General features: G+C 30.6%; 1 long non-coding RNA gene across 1 annotated transcript in view; it reads right to left on the reverse strand.

The window, feature by feature from the left end:
* LOC146995418 (uncharacterized) overlaps window positions 1-12156 on the reverse strand; it is a 294157-nt gene that overhangs the window by 203915 nt on the left and 78086 nt on the right. The gene's annotated exons all lie outside the window — the stretch shown is intronic.

Genomic DNA, 12156 nt, shown 5'->3' on the forward strand with positions numbered 1-12156 from the left:
TGTTCAAATCACTTTATTACAATATCTGAATTATTTAATAATATACCTGAAATTTCTGCCAAAGTATTTTACTTCACGAATATCAGATAAAAGCATGAAATATACGTAAGATGCTACTTACATTTTATTTGTATGACATGAAATTCTAAAAATACTCAAACTTAGAACTTCTGTTTCATGCAATGATAGCGAAACATTTGTTTTGGACTAAAATGCATTAATGTTTGCAACTGCACTTGTGGAATAAGAGGTATAAAAGCTTGCATTAACAAACCGTTACAGGGTGAAGAGTTTTTCATGCTGCTTTCATACTGTGTTTACGAAGAAATATTTCTTGGGAATGCCAAAGATATGTATAATTGAAGATTCTTGAAGTTTCTATCATAGAATTCTCTTCCATTGAGAAACTCAGGTAACAACGAAAACAATGTCGAATCCGCTGCATCATGCCAAATTGTACGATTAACTACTACATCGACTACATCGAAGTACTTCACTACATTACTACATCGAGGTACTTCACCTGTAGCCACTCGCTTCATGGCGTCCTTTATCAGCCTTGGTGGCAAAAAGAAAACGTACATTTCGAGCTGCACAAATCTGCCTGAAGAAGGAATGAGTTCTTGAAGGATTGTTTTAGGAAAACTGACCTGTACTGACGTTACACACGGGGAACTTAAATGAAGCCAGCCTATTCGGCATATTTTAAGCTGTGTCGAGCTAGCAGATTTACCGCTGGGATACTGATGAGCCCCGAATAGAATAATGAAATAAAAATAGTGTGTAGAATGAAACGAGTTTTCAGTTTACTCGAATCGTTTTCGAAATTTTGATTCCTTCAATTCCTTTAAGTAAGTATAACAATAATAATATGAAAAATTTTGCTTAAAAGGCTTTAATTAAAGTCGTAAACCTACATTTAATGAAAGGCAAATTTAAGATGACAGTTTTTGAATGTATACTAATATGTACATTAAGAATGTATAAGCGAAATAATTGGAAATGAAATACATAATTAAAACTCTTGAGTCTTAAAACCATTTCCTGTACCAAATTAGAAAAAATATATTAGAACAAAAGTTCGAAATTTTGACGTTTTTCCAGAATCTTTTTAATCAAAACAAGTACAAAGGGAGGAGTATTACTGCAAAATTTGTAAAACAGGTAGGCACTAATTTTGGAACACTAAATTCTCCCCAGGAAAAAAAATACCCGAAAGCTTTCAGATTTTACATTACGCCCAAACAGACGTTTCTTTAACTTTTGTGTGTTACCTTTATTTATTAAATATCATGTTCTTTGCACTTAAACCATAAAATTCAGTTCAACAGCAATATTTCAAAATAATTTTAAAATGAGCAAAGTTTTAAAATTTCCGATACACAGTCTTGCACGTTGGAGATAAGAATGTTTTTTTCGTACAGTGTTGCTATTGCTTGCTTTGAAATCGTTGAGAATTTTAATAAAAAATTCGTTGAAGTGTCACAAAATATGAAATCGATAATAAAACAGATTTCAAATTCCAAATTTGGGCTTCCAGATGAACATATTCGGTAGAAGATTACGTTATTCAAAATTTGATGGCTCTAGGTTACGTTTTTGTATCCCAATAAGAGAAACATACATATATTTATGGAGATTCTTCATCATCTAATTTGTATGTAACACAGGGCAATAATATTTAGTGGCAACAATTTGAAAAGTGAACCATTTTGTGTTGGTTCACTATAATAGTGAACCAACACAAAATGCCAAAACGAAATGAATAGTCATTCAGAGCAAATTGCTACTTTGGACTAAAAATTGGAAACTTTTTATTTTAGTTTAGTATGTTATAAAACTATAAAACTTGGGACATTAATCACGACCACAGATGACATACCACTGAAATTACTACAACAACGTTCTTTGCTACTTTTTGCTGGAAGTCAGAGAAGCTAATCTTTCCAAAGATTTGAGTGAAAGTATTTAACGGTTTTCCGGGTGACAATTCGAAAGATTCGAATGAAAAAAACGCATCCTCAAAATTCAAGCTGTTCGTGCGTTGTTCAAGATTTGAAGGATTCGAGGATTTTAATGCCTTGTTTCTTCGTTTCTGATAATATGCTAGCTCTCAGATGAATCATTTACTTTAATAATACTTAAATAATGTATTTTTTCGAAAAAGCTTCCATTCATTCACATATATACACTTACGCATGTGATTTCGGCATTTTGTACTCGGTCCCACCACAGCTTTGAATTCCCTCATTTGTGAAAGTTCCCCAGAGAGGTGGCCCATTCAAGTCGCCTCTTTTATATCTGCAGGAGGCTGATTCTTTTGTGACGCTTTTGCCTGCCTACATAAAATTAGACTTTGATTAATTGCATGCCGATAGGACGAAACGTGCGGCCTTTGTTACGTCACGTGGTCTTTCATTTACTACTTTTTATTGTAGTTATTTGTTCTGCATATTATAAAAGCGACAAGAGTAGAAAAAGGAATCCCCAAAGATAAATAACAAGGCGCTTAAACGCGAAAAAGAACAGAACAGACTGGAAATATTAAATTTAATCCTGCTGTTCTCTGTTTTGTCTTTATATGGTGTATCATCCCGAATTCTTTTATGGACTGACTCGGCTCTGATAGCTTATAAAATTTGAGTTCTGTACTAATAAAACATATATTGTGCAGAAGAATATTTTAACAAACTAAGTGGTTGGAAATTAAAAAATATATTTATTTATAGTCATGAATTAGTGAATGATTACTTTTTATCAGTGTATCTACACCGCTTTATTATGAGAGTATCATATCCTGAATAATTCAGTTTAAGATCATCTATATTTAGTGTCTTCAGCGTTAGTTTGAAGTAAAAATCGAATTTGGTTATCGATATATGAGCCAGACTGTACATCACTATGATTGTACAGTCTATATGAGCCAGACTATATATGATATGAGTATACTATGATATGACTCATTTATATAAGCTATATATGACTATATATGATCCAGACTGACCTTTGTATACTTGCAGTAATAATAATAATGCTTCTGTTTTTTTAAGAGTTAAACCAATACAGTTGTAACAAGAATTAGTGTACTTCTAATGAACTACCAGATAAAACTGAGTAGTAATATTTTGATAAAAATAAAAGAGAAAAGATTTTTAAATTCTGACTTTTATTTCTTTCTGTGCTGCTGCTTTACTTTCTTTCCCTTCTGAAACTTTGGAGTGAACTCTGGAGAGTATCACATTTCAACATTACACAGTAGTATATAAAGGAGGCAGGACATTAAAATTTTACTGTGAGCTTTTAGCTTAATTCAGATAAAATGACAAATTACTTCACTCTATGTAAATTTCTACTACGTATCAAAAACAATTAATAATTGATGTATAAGTATTCCTAATTCATCTGTCATAAAGATATTAATTAATAAGAATTTTCAGTTTATTTATTAATTCTAATTGTTATACTTATTCGCATTAATAATTAGCAACAATTATATTATTTCGTACTAACTATTAATTATTAAGAATTACTTTATTTATAATAATTTATTAAAGAAATTATTGAAAAACCATATACATTACAAAGCATGTTTAAGTATTTTATAATTTATGTTTAAATTAGCATTATTTGTATAATATTAAATATTTAACTGACCTATTTGTACAGATTATCAATTTGAATGCAGCCCTTGCGGTAGGTAACTTGTGCTTTAGATTAATAAATGTTCACTTAAAATTTTGGATTAATTTTGGTAAAAAATACCTTTTTTTTTTCAGTTATAACATTGCTAAAACTGGCTTGTACCTATTGAAGCGATGTACAGAAGAATTAAATATATTTTATATTATATCAACTACGTATATTATTAAAATATAAAATAATTATTGAAATTCTTAAGATGTGAATTTCACGGCTCTTAAATTAACGATTTTTAAGCAAATAAGATTATAAATTAAAGATTTTATATCACATGAATGAAACCACTACGGCGATTTATTACTTACCAGGACACGTAAAAGTTAAAATAAGGATCTTTTATTACACGCAATGGCGCCTCTAACAACGTTGCGTGGATAGTCACCTCATTATAGCATAATGTACATAACGTCTCCCGCATAAAAAATATCCTAATGGCTACAGTATAATTATTGAAGTTGATTTCAAATATATATATTGTTTTTGTTTCTTCTTAGTGCTAATAAAGTCCTTCCGAGGTAATGATGTATGAAAGTGTTTCTTTTTTGCCACTTCTGTTTTGTGAATTAAATTTTGTCACTGAAAAAACATTCCAGCTTTATTAAAGCATGGAAACATGTGACATATCCCCAAAATTTAGATAGATTAAAATACTTTCAATACCTCGACAAGCGATTTAATGCAAGAGAAGTGGACTTACCAGATCGATCATCCTCTTAGCTTTCTACGAAATAACGTAATAAGTGAAATAACGTAAGCGGTCATTTACTTGGAGAAAAGATAACCCTTGCTTGGGAAACGGATACAGAAAGTCAGAAATATATTCAAATAGTGCTCTACGTATGTAATGATTATGTCTTAGGAATGTTTACGGAATAATGAAAGAGGTGCAAATACTTAATCATAGCTCTCTCTTAAAGTCAAAAATGTCTTTAGCGAAATTTGAACATAACGGTTCAAGAAATTGGGGGGGGGGGAATTTCGCTAAAGACATTTTTGACTTTAAGAGAGAGCTATGATTAAGTATTTGCACCTCTTTCATTATTCCGTAAACATTCCTAAGACATAATCATTACATACGTAGAGCACTATTTGAATATATTTCTGACTTTCTGTATCCGTTTCCCAAGCAAGGGTTATCTTTTCTCCAAGTAAATGACCGCTTACGTTATTTCACTTATTACGTTATTTCGTAGAAAGCTAAGATGATGATCGATCTGGTAAGTCCACTTCTCTTGCATTAAATCGCTTGTCGAGGTATTAAAAGTATTTTAATCTATCTAAATTTTGGGGATATGTCACATGTTTCCATGTTTTAATAAAGCTGGAATGTTTTTTCAGTGACAAAATTTAATTCACAAAACAGAAGTGGCAAAAAAGAAACACTTTCATACATCATTACCTCGGATGGACTTTATTAGCACTAAGAAGAAACAAAAACAATATATATTTGAAATCAACTTCAATAATTATACTGTAGCCATTAGGATATTTTTTATGCGGGAGACGTGAAAAATGAGCAGTGCCCTCACCGGGACTCAAGCCTGTACCTTATAAATACACGCCGAGTGTGCTACCATCACACCACAAATGAATATACATTACATATTAAATAGAGGCAGAAAATCCTTTATAATACCTTTAATTTTAGTTTTGAAATCTGTTTGCAAAAGAATACATACTAACTCGGTAAAAAGGGGTTTGCTTCAGAGTACGTATACAAGATATTTCATTTGGATATGTTCTGAAATTTTACCAAGCCAATCATCTCTAAAACGCAAGAAAGCTCCAATTAGCATTTCATTGTATATCATAATGAGAATAATGCATAATCATAATGCATGTATTAATTGATTTGATCTAATAAAGAAGTCAGACGGTGTTTAGGACCTCCTTGCAAGGCTATGAAATGTCCATTCACTTTAAAATGAAACCTTGACCTTGTTGGATGCACATTAAAATAAATGTCGTGATGACATCGCAAAGCGAAGACTCAGAATATGCAATAATGTGCTATGTATCAAGAATGCCACCAATCGGATAATAGATTTGTTCAGAGTGCTACTTTAAAACAGTGTTTCAACTGCGGAATTTACTCTAAGATTCACGCATTCATGCAATTGTTTTAAAAATTCACATACTTTTGAAAGGAAAATACATTTCACTGAATGGCAGTTTTCCCAGGAACACAAATTTGCCTATATACAGAGAGCATTTTTTTATAAATAACGATCGGATTATTACCTTTGGTGGTAGAAAGCACATAACCACAAGCCAATTACTTAAAGAAGAATATTGAGCACGAAATAAATTTTTCAGGCAGTATATCATATCTGCCAGCCGCCTGGACAAGAGCAAGTGTTCCAGATTGTGTTGTTGCACATTATTATCACTGACTGTATGATATCCTGAACATATTATTCTAATTCCTAATGAATATTTCATAATTTTAAACTAAAGAGTACCATGAGAAATACAGAACAACAAAATGAAAAAGCATAGCAACTCGCCATCGGTTACTAATACGTAACAGCAATGAATTGAGTTTAAGATTTGTATATTTCTTGCGTTTTCTACGCATTGGATTTTATCAGAAAATGTTTTCAACGAATAAAATCTTCAGAGATTGATAAATATGAAATAATCTCAAGCCTTTGTTTATCGTTTGGCGTGGAATATATAAATCGTCAGTAAAAAAACAGATTACGAAAATTCATACTAGAAGTTAATTTGTTTAGCTAAACTCTCCTCCAAAGTATTAAGTAAGTAAATAAATAAAAGCGAATAAAAGTCGATTTAACTAAATTAAAAACATATTTAAATCTTTTATGACTTTTCCAACGAGATCAGCGAACACTTTTTTCTTTCGTCACCCTTCATACGTTTAATCGCATTTCTTGTAAAGTATAAAAATTAAATATCCTGCTTCAGCTTATTTATTTTCAAACTTCTATCCCTCTCTGCATTCCTTAGAAATACAAATAGAATATTTCTTAAGTAAGAGCAAATTAATTTTGTTTAGGCTTCATTTCATTTAAAAAGGCTGCTCTTGCGACTAAAAAAATTTATCCTTAGTGGTAAAATTCATATTTAAAAAAGGAACAATTTTCGTCAAGAGTTAATTAATAATCCGTAGAGGGATGCAGATGACAGGAGGACTTTCACGGTTCAAAAAATTTATGCTAATGAGGCGTACATTTTATTTTATCTATTCATTTATTCGAAGTCAAACCAATCTGCATGAACTGCTGGAAAGTATGCTACTCACCGCAATTTTGAGAAATCGAAAGTACGTATTTAGCCTGCTAACATGGTTTCAATTTGTTTGCAACCTCCTTTTTGAAATTTTTATGGAATGTATTAATTATGAAAAGAATATATGTATATTATTTAAAAGGGGCGTTTAAATTTATACAGCTTTATACTTGAAATTCTCATACCGAATTCACTTGCCAAAGAACCGGAAACTATCCGTCAAAAACTGTTCTCTTTCTTTTTTTCCCCGTTGAAGATTGACTAGCCAAATGTAGCAAACCTCTATTATTAAATAATAAAGAATGTCTATTTATGTATACATGTATCTTCTTCCTATTGTGGGAAAACAATGGCATGCAGAGTCGCTAAATTTCGAATGCACACTAGTAAATCACTCGAACATGAGCACCTCAAAGCCCGAATTTTGAATTTCAAATTCTTTTTTCTTTTATTTCATATTTTATTTTGAGTAACAAACTTAGCTACTTTAAAGCGAACAGTGGCAACACTGTTCGAAATAAAATACTTTCATTCCCGGCTAGCCTACCTGTAGCTATACAGCAAAATGCAAGATATTTATCTTTCAATTCAAATGAATGAACTCGGCATTTAAAAGTAATATATTGCAATATATAAATAAAATAATTTAAAGCAATATATAAATTGTAATGCAATATATAAATAAAAAAAAACTTTTATTCTCCATGCACCAGCGTCCTGCCACCCAGTAAAGCGTAAGAAACTTAACTTTCGAATTTAATTTATTATTGAGTGAAAAACGGAGCTATTTAAAAGCAATAAAATATCTGAAGACTATTTTTCTACTTTGTAATCTGATTGATTTAAATAAAAATAAATTTAAATCATTAGATTTTCTAATTAGAAATATTAAATATTTTTACGGAACTAAACCATGTACTCGTATTTTTTAAGGTCTAGGCGGCTGACCGCGCATGCGGTTTTAGTAATCAACATTTTATGTTGCCATTTTCTGTTGTAAAATTCTTTTATTTCACTCACATTTGAATCCAGTTATATATTTTCGTTTTCGTCAAAATAATTAAATAAGTGCTGATTAAGCACTAATTTAATTATTAAGCACTAATTTACGGTACCCGGAGTTTTGCTACGGGAAAAATACAGGCTTTATTTTTCAAAATTTTAAACAAAGGACAAATGAGATTCAATTAATTACGGTTGTTTCCACAAATTAATAATTATCCTAAATCATATAAAACTGTTATGCAGAAAATTTTGTTGGAATTTCCTGTACGTCATATTTACACATATTTATTTAAATTTTATTTTTCAGTTTCAAAATATGACATGATTATGGTAGTTCATAATTCTTTTTAAGCTAATACAGTTCAACAGTTATTAGCAGAAACAATCTGAATATTAATATAAGAAAGTCAATTTACTGACTTTACACAAAATAGAAAAAAAAATTTTAAAAAAAAAAAAAAAATCTGAAATGTTTCAGATTTTAAATTACGTCCAAAGGGGCGTTTTTTAACATTTTGTGTGTTACCTTTCTTTATTAAATATCATGTTCCTCGCACTTAAACCATAAGATCCAGTGCAACAGCAATATCGCAAAATAGTTTTAAAACGAGCATATCTTTAGAATTTCCGATACAGAGACTCACGCGCCGGAGATAAAAATGTTTTTTCTGCACAACGTTGCCATTGCTCGCTTTGAAATCCTTGAGTTTGTTAATCAAAAATTCGTCAAAGTTTTAAAAAATAGGAAATCGATCATAAAACAAATTTCAAATTTCAAATTTGGTCTTCCACATGCTCATATTCGTTGGAGGATTACGTTATTCAAAATTCGATGACTCTATGTACCGTTATTTTATGACAATGTGAGAAATATACATACATTTACGCAGATTTTCATTATTTAATTTCTTCAAATATAATGCAGGACTCTAACATTTTATGGCAACAGTTTGAAAAGTGAACCGACATTTATCCGTCCGACGCAAAATGCCAAAACGAAACTAATAGTCCTTCGGGATTCAAATCCCTTTGGACTAAAAAATCTGAAAGGTTTTCAGATTTTAAATTAGGCTCAAAGAGCGTTTTTTGAACGTTTTGTGGGTTACCTTCACTTATTAAATATCATGTTCTTCGCACTTAACCATAAAATTCAGTTCAAGAGAAATATCGCAAAATAGTTTTATACTGAGCATATCTTTAAAATTTCTGATAGGCAGTCTCACGCGCTGGAGATAAAAATGGTTTTTCTGTACAACGTTGCCATTTCTCGCTTAGAAATCGTTTAGTTTTTTAAATCAAAAATTCGTTGAAGTGTTACAAAATATGAAATCGATAATAAAACAAATTTCAAATTTAAATTAGGGCTTCCATATGCCCATATTCTATGGAAGATTACGTTAGTTAAATTTTGATGGCTCTAGGTAGCGTTGTTTTAGCACAATGCGAGAACATACATACATTTATGCAGAATCTTCATTATTTAATTTCTTCAGATAAAATACAGGGCAATAATATTTGGTGGCAACGATGTCAAATGTGATACAGCCTTTTAATGGTTTCAACACAAAATCTGAAAACGGATACAATAGTCCATCAGGACAAATTGCCCCTTTGGACTGAAAATCTGAAAGGAGTTCATATATTAACTATCCCCCCCAAAAAAAAGGTTTTTTCAAAGTTTAATATGTTTTATCAGTAAAGATTATCGATAGAGATGGCCCAGGTGGAATAATGAAACATTTTATAGCATATTAAATTAATATACACTTAAGCTAATTTTCAAACGTAATATATCTTCTGCCTATTTAAAAAGCGGAAAAATATGTAAATTAATTCTATAAAAATACTTAATGTTTCTACTTAGATATATCATGAGTTACGTGCATCTTATTTAAATAGATTAAATTCGAAAATAAAAAATAATGTCCTTAAGAACTTCATCTATTGCTTTCAAATAGTTTCGTTTCTTAATTAATAACAGATTAAATATGAAGGAATAATATCGTACGCTTTTTCGAATAGCTGTAGACTCGTTTGAAGGTGAAACAATGCATTAAAGTAAAAGAACTTAAAACCTTGTTTCGAAACTAAAAGCCCTAAAAAAATTAATGTAGAATCGGTACTTACTGTCTAGAAATATGATGTTTGTAAACTTACTTCCGATGTGGCTGTCTAGGGGCTTGAAATGACTAATTCGACTTATGAATAACTCGAATATTTAATGAAACATGAATAGTTGCAACAAACTACAAAGTAATTACATACGTAGAAGGAAATAGATGAGATTATTTACAGATGAAGAGAAGGAATCGTCTTTTACATTCAAACATCTTTTAATTGCGTCATCGTCTTAATGGCGAAATCGTCTGACTTCATCATCGAAAAAAGTAAAAGATTTATTCTCACGGCTTGTAGCGTCATCCGATTATAATGAACGATGCCATTCCACATTAATTTAGGAAATTGTATATTACGCATGAAAGTTTCGGCTTTTAGCCGTAAATACTGAGACTGAATTTGATTGATCTTTGCTGCAAATGACAAATAAATTGGCCGAAGTTTGTTTTTGAATCATTCGTACATATTCAAAATGGTAATTTTCCTTTAGAGAATCAAATACAGTCGAATGTGGATATGTTAATAACATTTAACTCAAATCTCTCGTTGAAAGAATATATTTCGTTCGTTTTCAGGATTAATTCAACCGAATTTTTCTTTTCTTGATGCATATTCTGTGAAATGCTTTCTGTCTCAAACATCCGATTCCTGTAGAGGAATGAATTGGCAATTGAATCTCTATCTCCAAATCCCCAAAAAGCAAAAGGCTGCATTCCGTGGTCTGAGGGTTTGCCCATCCATAATTGTTTGGTTTTACATTGTTGAAGATAATTCTTTTTATTTTTTTGCATGTTCTTAAAAGAAAAACATTTGCAGCGTGTAAAATTTATCCATGTGGAAACTTTTCTATTATCTACAACTTCCAGTAAAGTGATGGCTATATAACTTCACAGGAGAACAAATTTAATAAAATTTTCTAATTTAAGAAAAGAACTACAATAAAGAGAAAAATCACACCACTTAATTGCTAGAGCTCAAACGTAGCTTATAAACAATGGACAATTCTTAAAAAGAAATCAAATCTAAAATTTCCTTCGAAGATTTTATGGAGAAGATACTTGAGGTGCAAAATTCGGAATTTTTATAGAAGCGATAACTGACGTAAAGCTTCCTCAAGACAACAAATGATAAACCAGAATTGCAAGAACTTTATATAAACATGTGGATTACATAAATTCTTGTACGTCTTTCTAAAATCGTCTGAAAGCTATTTGATCCTGAATTATTCACTTCGATTTCTGCTTTATTAGAAGTTGCTCACTTTCGAATAGACTTGAAATTTGTGTTTTCATTTATTAACAGATTATTTTGCTATGACTTATTTAATCATGTTTCTATTATGCATTATGTTACTTATGTTGTTTATGTTAGGTATTTGACTAAATAACTTTATTTAAACCTTGATAGAGTTCTATTTTAATAGTCTAAATTTAAATTTAAATATTGATATTATACTATATTCCTTTAGCGTGTGATTCATGCAGTTAACTTCGTATACATTCGTAATCTTAAAATTGAACAGAAACTAAAGTTCCATTATCTAGAAAACACTTTCGCTCAAAATTTTTTATGTTTCCGAGAAATTTGAAATATCGTGGTTCGACTGTATTTTAGAATTAAAGAGAAGAAAGGTTGTTGTTGTCAGTTGTGATTACGTTTTACTTAGTAAATAAACAATCGAAGCAAATATTTCCTAGATAGTTGCGGAAACAAAGCATAAGCTAAAATGTTTCGAATATTTTCTCTCTATCACATTTTATGTTCTAACTGCATTACCAATCTATGACCCAAAAATTATCAAACGGTACTTCCGCTTCAAAGATCGCTGAAAACCGGGAGAAGCATCCGGCAATATATCTAGCTGCAAATCGGAAACTTGGTAATATATAAAACTTTTAAATAAAGTAATTTATTAGTTTTTCGCTTATACAAAAAATCAAGCTAACATTGTGCTCGCAGTTTAAAAGAACTTCTCAGAATTTAAAAAATAGTCAATCTCATTAATCTTCTTAATTTAATCCCAACTTCAAACGTCCAAAGTCAGACCACTATAGATTGTTTAGGAATTTTGCTTATTTTTCA

The sequence above is a fragment of the Stegodyphus dumicola genome, chromosome 9 (genome assembly GCF_044657685.1).
Source record: "Stegodyphus dumicola isolate Sdum_Otavi_A_Nest chromosome 9, ASM4465768v1".
Taxonomy (NCBI): Eukaryota; Metazoa; Arthropoda; class Arachnida; order Araneae; family Eresidae; genus Stegodyphus; species Stegodyphus dumicola.